Below are 11,597 nucleotides of genomic sequence, written 5' to 3'. Positions count from 1 at the left end.
TCTTGAAGCCAAAGCTCATGCGTCCTCCAAGTCTTTTCAGTTGATGATTCATGTATATTCTTGCGAGGTACGGCACATCGAAATGTGAATTTGGCCTCCTCAATGTTATGCCAGCTACATTACATTACTACCAGTGCTGTGGTCGCTATAGAAGGGTGCACCCGCCGATGCCTTCTTAGGTAGGGTTCGAAAATGACATTACGACACCTTTGAGTTAAACAGTGCTCACAACAAACACGCGATTCGAACCGATGACCTCCACTCATGAGCGGTACATTTTTTCGCGGACGCCATCGCACGACGCAGGATCTGCTAGGGTAGCGTAGTCAGTCATCAGCAGTTGCAGATGCATATGGGCGTTTCTTTTTCTGAGCATGTTTGAGAAAGACACTTCGCCAAGCTACTCATTCGGCGTAGCGCTTTTCTTGTTTCATTCGCGTTTAGTTTCACTTGCGTTTGTGTTCCCAGCAGGGAAAAGGGTAGATATTGTTTGTCGATATACGGTCGGCGACTACGAGACCCCGATACCATATCGAACAGGTCCATATACACAACGACGGAGTCTCCCCCCCCCCCCCTCGCAAAGCCCCGCCGATTCACAGCTGAAAAGGTCCCCTTTCTCCTCCACACACACACACACACATAACACACCAACGCACGCACGCATACATGCACACAAAGAGGGAGGAGATAATGCGAGGCGTTATCGCTCTTCCGATAGCGTCGATTGGGCAATGGCGAGCGTGCAGCAGCCGTCGAGTACTACGTCCGCCGCCATTGTAGTGGTGAGCCGTGCGAAGCGGACCAGGCGGCGGATAGTCCACCGAGCATTTTCTGTCTGCGTATACGTCATCAACGCAGCGACTCCAGAAGCGGCAAACTCGAAGCGCGCAAGCGCGAAGGACTTCCGTGGTGCGACGAAAGGCGGCTCCTCAACGAGCCGGGATATCCGCCAATGACTCTACGAGAAGACTGAAGTCACTGCGCATACAAGCACTAAGGTGAGTAAATTGCCGGGACCGATAGCGGCAATGTAACCTTCCGGTGACGGTCATCGTCCTCCTTACCGTTCATCTCTTTAGCGCAATACTGCGCCTGGAAGTTTGCTGGTGCGCTCCGTTGAGATAGCATATGTTTGAAACACTCACGGGTACTTGGGTCAGAACGTTTGTCAAGGATTTGCCGCCAGCTGCCTCATATGGCTGCACACCGGTCGCTTTCGAGTAGGCGCGCCTTCAGCGTAATGTCACGCAAGTGCTCGGTTTCGTTCGGCTAATGTCCGTTTGACAACGTTGAATTCCCTGTTGGAAAAGAAAACAAGAAAAAAAAAGATGATTTACGTTTTCTGGCAGATTTTTAATGGGGAAAGCATTAAGCTTTTGCATTAAGCATGGTACGAATTTCCCGGAGAACGCCGCGCGGCGAAGAGGGGTGTGCGAGCACGACGCTGAATGTTAAACAGGTTATGAGAAGGGCCTTTTGGCGAAAAGCCGGCGTGTAAAGAAAAAGGTCACATGAACACATGAGGGAGCGCCTCGTGGTTTGAGGGGCCCAAGCTCTGCGTTCATTTAGTCTTTGTGGCGTTCACGTGTTAAAATAATATACAAAAAGCTACGTTCGCGTGATATGTGGTGAACGGTAATAAAGCCACACGGGATAGCTTTCGCCTTCGAGTCGTATTAGGCGAATGCGTAAAAGAGCCCGTGAGTATTTGCCCGAATTGAATAGCTTACACAACAGAAACAAAACAAAAAAAAATATAAAGACTAAGAGAACTGGGGAGGAACTCAGAAAACTACTCTTTCGCGTTTTTTGTCATTGGCCGGCCGGCTTCATTAATAATATGTCCTATATCAGGAATGGCTAAAGTTTTTTCTTACAAACATTTTTACCGTAAGATATTTTTGCGTTTTTATGTTGACTATCCGTGCTGTTGCGTGTTTATTGATGAAAGCTTCATTGTTAGCGGTTGAGCGTTTGTTTTCTGTCAATCTTTTACCGTTTCTGTTTTGGCGGGAACACATCTCCGTGGAAATATCCCTCGTCCCCAGAAAGATGCTTTCGCCTCAAGATAGCCATGATTTTCTTCGTAATATTAAAAACGAAGCGCATTATATACAGCATTGTTAGTCGATATCGTTAAAATTTAGCGGCCTGTAGTCGATGGTCGCCTCATAAAATGGCAGAAAATGACACTTTTGAAGTCTGCATGTTAAATTAGTAGTTGTGGCACTTTGCCTATTTGGATGTTACCAACCATAAACGAATGAAATCAGACAATGACGTTGTGGAGTTGTGAATTTCACGATTTTGTCAACCGTGCTAACGCAGACAGACATGAACTTTGTCCATTACTACAGCGCATCTGTTAAAGGGCCCCTCACCAGCCACTGAAAATACAAAAACGAGGGCTTTAATCCCTCCTGGCGTTTCTTGTCTTTCTGGCTCACTTCGTGACGCAAGAACAGTGATTCCCGTCACTTCATTACGGTACATTCTTTAAATTGGCCCATATACGCGAAATATCGGTCGTGAATTGTCTCCTATACACTGCTTTACCGCCCATCCGTTCTTCCTTGTCTCGCATGACTATCGGGCGCAATCAACTGATTTCACTTCATTTTGCGTGCTTTCGACTGCGCGATCGGAGAGCAGCGTGTAGCCGACAAGCTGATGGGCTCCACGCATTGTACACGTGCGTTTAAAGAAATAAGTAGCGAGGAGGAGGTATCGCCTGTAGGAAGGCTAGTGAAGGTCAGAAAGAAACCAATCCATCCTCTTTGAACTCGGGGTGGTGAAGGGCCCTTTAAGAAACGGAATCCTGTGCACCTCAGTGAAGCGGAGGGGTAACGCAGCAGAAGTGCTGAACTTCACTGGCACGTTACCTTGCAGAAAATTTAATATAAAGCCTCTTCCAGAAAATGCCAATCCCTGAACTAGAAGGATCCATCACGAGGCGAGTTTCGCATAAATATTCACTCCCTTATCTCTCTAATATTCAAATATTCCACGACACACATATCCATCATGCTGCTGTTCTCGTGAAGCAAAGCCCACAGTCCACCATTCCAACTCCTGGATATTTGCACTTTTCTTTATTCCTCCTCTTCCTCCTGGGAGACTTCAAAATTAATTGTGTTAATCTTATTTTCATTACATCTCATCTAAACTTATATACATATTTATAGGAAGTAAAACAGAATTCTATGAAATTATGTACAACAAATTGACAAAAATGCGCAATGATAATGAGTACATCTAATGAAAGAAGTGAACAGCGATCGCGTTCTTTAAAAACTTGCTGTCGCCTGTAGCAGCAACGGAGACGGGACAGTGATTCTAGTCTTTGATGACCTTAGATAAAAATAAATATAAGTAGCACCTAGCGCGACAAAAAGGAAGGGCTACTTTGGTAGGATTGTCAACGCGCGATGACAAGTACGATGGCTCTGAAATGAATTTCGTATGTTTCCTTACGGAATCCGTATATTTTGCGTATGTTTGCCATATGTTATCTTACGGAAACACATGAAATTACTGGAATGGCACATGGAACGTTTCAGTAGGGCAATGCGGCGATCCAACGAGACATTGATAGGGCGACTGAACCTGCTAGTATGATGCCTCATCTTAGTATATATAACGGTGTCTCTCACTCCATCTTTTTTAACGCTACAACCATAGAGCGCTGCTACGCTTACTGATGGGATCCTAATCTACTCTGAATAAATATAGTAAGCTGATTTAAAGCTGCCCTGTTTATGCATTTGTTCTATTCTGGGATCGCTCTATCACATATCGTGGAGGCCAGTTTAATCTGTCTAACCCTTTCGAGCACTGGGAGGCACAGCTCGACAGCTCTGACCCAGAGGTGCAGCTTGCGCTGTTAGGTTATGTGAGGCAGGTGGCGGTGGTGGCGAAACACGTTTATTACATAAATGAGAGGGGTGAGCCACACAGTGCGGCTCTACACTCTTAATCATATCTTGCTCAAAGTGTCAGCACGAAAAATCTAACGCCTATAGACTGTTTGGCGCAACCTGTAGGCGGCGCCGCCCGTAGCCGTCCTCCGGCGTAGTAGTTTTCTCAGCGGCTCATCTCATAGGTGGGACTCAATATAGGCCGGAGATTTTTCGTCTCGAATCCCGGCTAGTTAGAAGGCCGGCTATGGAGATCTCCTCGTTCCGCGTGAGCCTAGCTACGGTGTGTCCCACATACGGCACGTTCTAGCTATATGCGGTGTATGAAGCGGCGAAACAAACAATTGACTTTAGGTCAACTTTTAGGCACAAAACGGGGATTTGGAGGCTTAGACATATATTTTATGACATACCTAATCCATATACACATATTACATTCAGAATTAAACCACAGAAAAATTCACAACAAACACACGCGGATTCGAACCCGCGAACACTCATCAGCAAGCGCGTACGCTAACCATTTCACGACATCACGCCGCGGCGAGGGTAGTAAAAGAACGGGCGTTAATATGCACCAATGGATCGCTACACACTCTGGTGTATTAGTGCAGTGGAGGTCGTTATTATCCATGCAGCGTTCACTCATACGTAAGGCGACATTTTTTTAATTATGTTCGTGAAAATATATAGGAGGTCACTCAAGTTATTGGTGAGAACACGCATGAAGCGAACTTGCGGGCTTGGTATAAACGATAAAACTGTTATGCATATATTTGGCACTGGCGCCTCAGTGACTTTTAAAGGATCTTGGCGTGCAGAATACGAGAGTTCTACTCATGTGACATCAGCCTGTTGGCCTTTCGTGGATTGAACGAGCTTGCCGTGGAACGTGAGCTCGGGATGGATCCGCGCCAACCGCACAGCGACTTAACCGATTAACGACGGAGAATCGCAGTGTTCTAAGTAACGTCGCTGGCCGCTTCATCACCGACCGGGCTGGTAGCCGATATCGTCACTAAGCCTATTCAGTCTATTTAGAAGCCGTAGTCGACGGTGCCTCAGAACAAAGCGCTCACGCTCATATGCCAGGATGTTTTACTTGTTGCCGTTGCACGTCCGTCGCTTCCCCTCACATGATTGACACTCGTCCAATAGACATTATTGTTGCTTCAATAGAAAGTGTGGCCCATGTTTCCGTCGAGCATGGAAGCGAGGAGCTGGCACTGAATGCATGCAGCTTCGCGGTCGCTCGGCGCACAGCGCACAGCGCCCCGGAACAAAAATTCCGCTTACTTTGGACGTTTGCACGCCCCTCGCGCGACAGACGTGACTCGTGAAGTAGGCTGTTCGCGCTGCAGAGACACGGCGGTTTGCCGTTAGCTATTCTGAGGGACGCAGCACGCAGGTGGGGATTTGCTGCTAACATAGACGGGATGTTATATCTGGCAGTACTTGTCGCAGCAATATTTGCGACGTTCAGTTACGACTCCATCAGTGGCCACATTTTTGAGAATATCTCGATTCACGCTGGTCCCGCCGCGCAATATAAATCACCTCATACTCGTCTCAAAGCCAAGATTGCGCTAAGATCACACTGGATGATGCAATATTTTTGACGTAAGTTTACTGGAATATTTTCTGGAAGCACGAGTCCATGCAATATACTGAGTAGTATTGGTGCGAAAGGCACCTTCATGCGCATGGAGTGCCTAATTGTATACAAAAGTTTCACCTTTTGATAAATTTTTGGCTCAGTTCGCCTCGATTAATACGGCAGTATACGCAAAATTTTCTAGCTACATCCACACAGCTGCATTTGCATGCGCACGCGACTGGGGTATGTTAGAATGTTATACTTGAGTGCATGGGATATCCTTCTCGTGTTTTTTACGTATACACTCCATTATTTTTTTGTGTGAAGGTTATTGAGAGGCGCTGCGTACAGCAGAAATCTAGGGAGCCTACCTGACCGGCAAACGGCCGGTCATGTAGGCTCCCTACAGAAATCCAGAACGTGGTATAGAGGTGCATTATCGCAAAATGTCTTTGACACTGTCGAATGATAGGGTCTGGTGTTGCAGAGCTATATGCAGATGCTAAAGGACAACGTATGGTCTATGAAGGTTGCCACTTTTGTTGCAAGCTGGATTTTTTTTTTATTGCGCGCATACAAAGCTGCTGCACCTCAGTGCGGCAGTCGCCACGAGAAAATTAAACTGCTAAATTATGACGTGTTGTCACAAGAAAGTTAACGTATACAGTGTTGCCATTTGCCGAACGTGAGGGTGTTTAATGATTTCTGAACTTTTTTAGCCAATGCAGCGATGGTATCACGAGGTGCATCCACCGGCGTGTGCACTTGGCACTGGCACACTGGCAAATTCTGAACGGTTTTGCCGAATCTGGAACACCTCGTGGAAACTACCACCCGCACTTCATTTCAGCAGCACGCCAATGCTGGTGGTAGAACATTAGTTGGGATATGTACATTTCAGGGCAAATAATGCGTGCATTTTTCCTATGAAGCCTTTTGTTTGTCATCATTATTGGCCTATTTTATGTCCACTTCAGGACAAAGGCCGCTTCACTAAACCCCCATTGATCCTATCCAGCATCCTCATCGCTATTATTGTGTATTTGTCCTCTTTCTTGCCCCTATTTCTCCACCCCTGTGCAGGGTAGCAAACTGGTCACTCGCGCCAGGTTAACCTCCCTGCGTTTCCTTTTCATCTATTTCTCTCTCTCTCTGTGGCATACACAGGAAGCATGAAAGCAGTTAGGTTGCGGCATCCATAATGCAGACTCCCTTGACATCAAATGGCACGCCGTTTAGGGGCTGACTGTGGGCTAATTGAGTTTTAGAATTGTGCACACAGACGTAGCGTTGGCTGGGCACGTATGCTATGCTGTATTCGGAAAGTCATAGGCGTGCGCACAGGGGGGGGGCAGGGGGGGCGGCCGCCCCCCCCCACTAATCACCTAAGAGGGGGGCGCAAAATCTGCCCCGTACATTGACCCTTCTAGTCACCTAAGAGGGGGGGGACGCAAAATCTGTCCCATACATTGACTTAGAAGGGTGGGGGGGGGGCGCTGCGACGACCCTTTGCCCCCCCCTAATGGGGAACCCTGCGCACGCCTATGCGGAAAGTAACGTGCATACCAAGTCTTTGACTCATGCGCAGTGGCAAAGAACACAAGAAATTGTTCACACGAAGCTCCGGTTACCGTATTCGAAAACTGCCTAATTTTAACGAGTTGAGATTTTTTTAAAAGTCTCCCCCATGATAGTTACCTAGATTAACCATCATCTCTAATTTGGAAACCATAAGCATGCAGTGTGACTAGACATGCGTATAAAAATTTGCATCTTTTTTTTTATTTTCTTCTCCTTTTTATAGTAGCGGTGGTTAAAGCATGGACGCACCGCGTTCCTCATAAATGTATGGTTCAGTGTAATCATGTTGATTGAAAATGACTTGAATGACCATACCAGCTTGATAGTTCAACGGTACTTGCCGTGTCTAGCATGTATAAGCATGCGAGAAACAGCTACTGCTCCCGTGCAAAAATAAGTATTTATTGTGAGAGAATACAAACAGCGCTAAAAGCAATGCTGAGCGCTGATGGAAACAATAAACGTGCCATCGGTTGTCTTTCGGACAAATACATTCCGGTGCCTAACGAATACCTATAATCTGTTCAATGTGTCTTGAGCGGCTTCCCGCCGGCAAAACACCTAGGAAACAACTGGGTTCATTGTACTCTACACAAGACGAAGTATTGAGCATACCTAGTTGGGTGTGTGATGTGCTTAATATAGTACATCGTCCAGCACAAAATAAGGGCATTCTGTTGAACTCTGCCAACCGAAAGTTTCAAATTCTCTTGGACGTGATCGCAGTAGAACGCCTTGCTGTCGTATACCCTCCAAATTCTGGGGTCAGGCAATAGCCAGTCTGCTGGCATGTCATCCTAGGAAACAAAGGAAAAGCATGAGGACACATTCGACTTTACGTTCTTAGATTACCTGCTGTTTTCACCCATCACACAAGAACTTCTACCTGGTAAGCGGTTGTTCTCAATCTGTTATACATCTTGTCCAATTTTGTATAAATATAGAGCGTCAGAGAAGTTAGAACTTTTAAAGTGTTTTCAGAAGCTGCTAATTAAGCTTTCTAATAGCGTTTTAACCATAAACTTACCACAGTTGCCAGAGAAAGCTTAGCATCATTTTCTCAGAAGTACTCATCGATCTCCACGAAATACATGCAGGCGTTGCACATCTGACCGAGCATGACTTCTTCATGAAAGTTCCAGTTTTTCTTAGAAGTGAAGCTCTGTTTCGAATGTCGGCTGCAAGTGAAAACCACAGGACAGTCGCAATTTGATAAGAATCACGTACAAGGAAAGCAGTTTTACAATACACTCACAATCCATTCGTTAAAAAAAATAAAATGACAAGCGAACTAGGCTTGAAGTTTGTTTTGAAATTTCCTGTCTTTTTTTAAACGGGACAACCCCGTCTCAACAAACTTTTTTTTTCAGTTTTCGTGCGGTTTGAATGCACACTTGCACAATATTGCAAAACAATTTTCTTTATTACGAGGTGAATGACGGCCACGTTAATGTTTCAATGGTAGCAACCAACACACCATTAAAAATTGATTCACTGCGGCGGTTCAATATCCGGCTGCGTCGGCGATATTTAAATGACAGCGAAACGCAAAAAAAAAAACACACACACACAGAATATAATAATAATAATATCATCTAGGGTTTAACGTCCCAAAACCACCGTATGACTATGGGGGACGCCGTAGTGGAAAGCTCCGGAAATTTCGACCACCTGGTGTTCTTTAAGGTGCACCTAAACCTAAGTATAGGGCCTCAAACATTTTCGCCTCTATCTAAAATGCAGCCGCCGCGGCCGGGATTCGAACCCGCGACTTTCGGGTCAGCAGTCGCGCGCCATAACCGCTAGACCACCGTGGCGGGGCAAAATGCACAGAAAGAAAGATCGTATGCTCAGTTGCTGCATTCTAAACAACACCATTGTCGATGCTGCTGCTGGAGATCCTGCAAGGTGTGAGCTCCTGGCCAGTTGCTCGATAAAACTGCGCCTGGCTATCGTGTCACAAGGTTTTGTCATCTGCAAACTTATTCAAATTCTGTATACTCTATCACGAGGATGAACGACAATTATATGCGTTATAACGACTGCTGTATGCACTTCACTTCTCTGTAATAATATTAAAAATGAGCAATCCAATAAAATGAATAATAAGCTGCCAACGAAAACAGCAGTAATTTTATACAACCACTTTTATATATGGCATCGCATGAAAAAATGGATTAAAGCACAAAAATACCATCAACTAGCTAACGTCTAAACTCTATATGACGCATCAATTTTACCTCCATCGAGAACTGCAGCTTGCACAGGCGCCGCAGCTGGTGCATGACGCACGATGCACTTGCCCACATTTGACTTGGCAGTGCATAAGACCAATGGGCAAATGGGAGCGGAAAGCACAGTAATCAGTGAAGGGGCACAGTAAATAGGCACGTATATTCACGAGTATGAATGAGGCTGGCTTTAAAACTTGCCAGAAATTAGGCAGCAAAACTCGTATTAAAGACTGACGCTATTCAGAAAGTCAAATTGCTGAGTTCTACGTCCTGAAACAAGACACGCCACCAGTCGTATATACGAGCGCCGATCCAGTCAAACGGTACTAACGTCTTCGGTACTCGTAAGTGCAGTTTTATTCACTTTTTGATCACGGAAAAAGTTTCCGCTTCTTCTTAAAGGTAAAAAATGTAAATGCGAAGTATAAAGACCTACCATGCAAGGAGATCCTAACATCGTTCAACTGGTAGCAAGAATAGGCTTCCTTTGATTGCCTCATTGTATCAGAAATGCAGAAAAAAATGTTGCAGTGGCTTAGCTCGGCTATGCCAGGATAACGTAGCGTTAGCAAAGGTTCAGCTGATTGTTTTTAGCTTTCGTGATCGTCTAGGATTAACTTGATTATCATGCTTATTGCTGCTCCAATGACACACACATGGTATACATATCATGTGGCACATGTATATTTATTTTGCCAGGCAACTACTTCGGGAACCCATGAGTTGAGCTTCTCCGCTCTTCTGCGCCGTTGAGCAGCATTTGCGCTCTCCTTCTCCATGGCTAAACCACACTGGCAAACGCCAGTCAGAGGCGCTATCAAGCGGCTCCAGCGCAGTGTCAGACGGCGACTGCACAGTGAAGGCGAATAGCGGCGCGCGCGCCGGCGCCAATACGTCTGCCACGGCTACGACCTCTGGAAAGCGCAGACCGGCGGTGGCGACTCTCGCGCAGCGGCGGCGGAGAGCGCGGGAGGTGCCGGCTCCTGTGCGTGACATCACTGATCCTTGCGCATGCTCAGCACGGCTCTTGAGGAGCCACGCGAAACTGGCTTGGCTAGGCCAGTGTAGCTAACGCTACAAAACAGTTGTTAGCCAAAACATAAGAAGCCATGCGCGGGCTAAAATTACACAGCTTGTCAAACAACACCAACAGATTACCTTGGTGACACCTGTCAAGAGCGACGAAAGCGCCTGAGCTGTACGAGAGTTCACAATAAATGCGACCAGCACCACAACACGTGAGCGACAATAGAGCGGACGACAATGACAACAAAGATAAGTACTCGTACGCGTACTCGCATAGTTATTTGAAAAGACGCCGAAAGAATATTCTGACAGTTCGATACCGTCCTTCATATATATCAGCGTTAGCATGCAACAATGTGAACGCTAACAGCACGAACATATATGTGAAGAAAAAACCGGAACAACTCACCCAGGCGGGTATGATGCGCCGGGCTGTGTCGGCGGTGAGCGCACCAGCTAGACTGAAATGTCGCGAAAGCATCGTGTAATCCTGCGTCAACAGCTAGCGGGTAGCCATCGCACGTGCAGGGGGATGTCGCTCCTCGCAACACCCCCTTAACTCTTTCGTTACCGCGCCTATAGAACATGGGCCACCGCTGGCGCGACCGCGCCGAGCAAGAATTTTAAAATACGGGCGCTCCTATCAACTAGTTGTGCTATCTAACACATTCTGTTAGCACTAACGTTTCGTTTCCTGCGTAGTTAGTTTTTTTTTATTCTGAACGGCAGCGATTTATAACAACGACTCAAAGATAGCGGGTTGCTTGGTTCGTTCGCGACAATGGCAGATGACCCGGTAGCGAGACCCTATCGGAAATGTTCCTTGGACGATTCTGCTGCGTCGGAAAGCGATTTTTCTGCTATTTCTAGCAGAAGTGACTCGGAGGATCATGTAAAATTATGTAAATATAGTTCGGATGATAAAAAACGCTAGAACGAGCCCGGATCGCAGTGAGGTGTTGATCACTACGTTACGATTTCTGGCACATCCACTTTTTTACAGCGATTTAATTGTCGTGAGGATGTTGACACTATTATATCTTTTATTTTTAGTGCCTCAACGGTATACTATAAAGATTTGGTGACATCACCTTCAGCCAGCAGAGAGTGATATCCAGCCGAAGATGGGTACCCGGCCGTGGTGTTGCGCAGTGAAGTGATATATGGCACCACGCCAATCGGAGTTTGGGGCTTCTTTTTCAGAGCAGAAGTAATAAATAGGATTTGTGTTCACAGAAA

General features: G+C 46.2%; 1 protein-coding gene across 1 annotated transcript in view; it reads left to right on the top strand.

The window, feature by feature from the left end:
• The first annotated feature begins 777 nt into the window (after nt 1-777).
• Nucleotides 778-11,597, top strand: part of LOC119386902 (lactosylceramide 4-alpha-galactosyltransferase-like) — a 42,181-nt gene continuing 31,361 nt past the window's right edge. The window contains exon 1 of the mRNA XM_037654178.2: nt 778-1,001. The gene's annotated coding sequence lies outside the window, so the exon portion shown is untranslated. The remainder of the gene's footprint in view (nt 1,002-11,597) is intronic.

Source organism: Rhipicephalus sanguineus, chromosome 3 (genome assembly GCF_013339695.2).
Source record: "Rhipicephalus sanguineus isolate Rsan-2018 chromosome 3, BIME_Rsan_1.4, whole genome shotgun sequence".
Lineage (NCBI taxonomy): Eukaryota > Metazoa > Arthropoda > Arachnida > Ixodida > Ixodidae > Rhipicephalus > Rhipicephalus sanguineus.
Note: the sequence above shows the minus strand (reverse complement) of the source record. Positions and strands in the feature narration are given on the sequence as shown.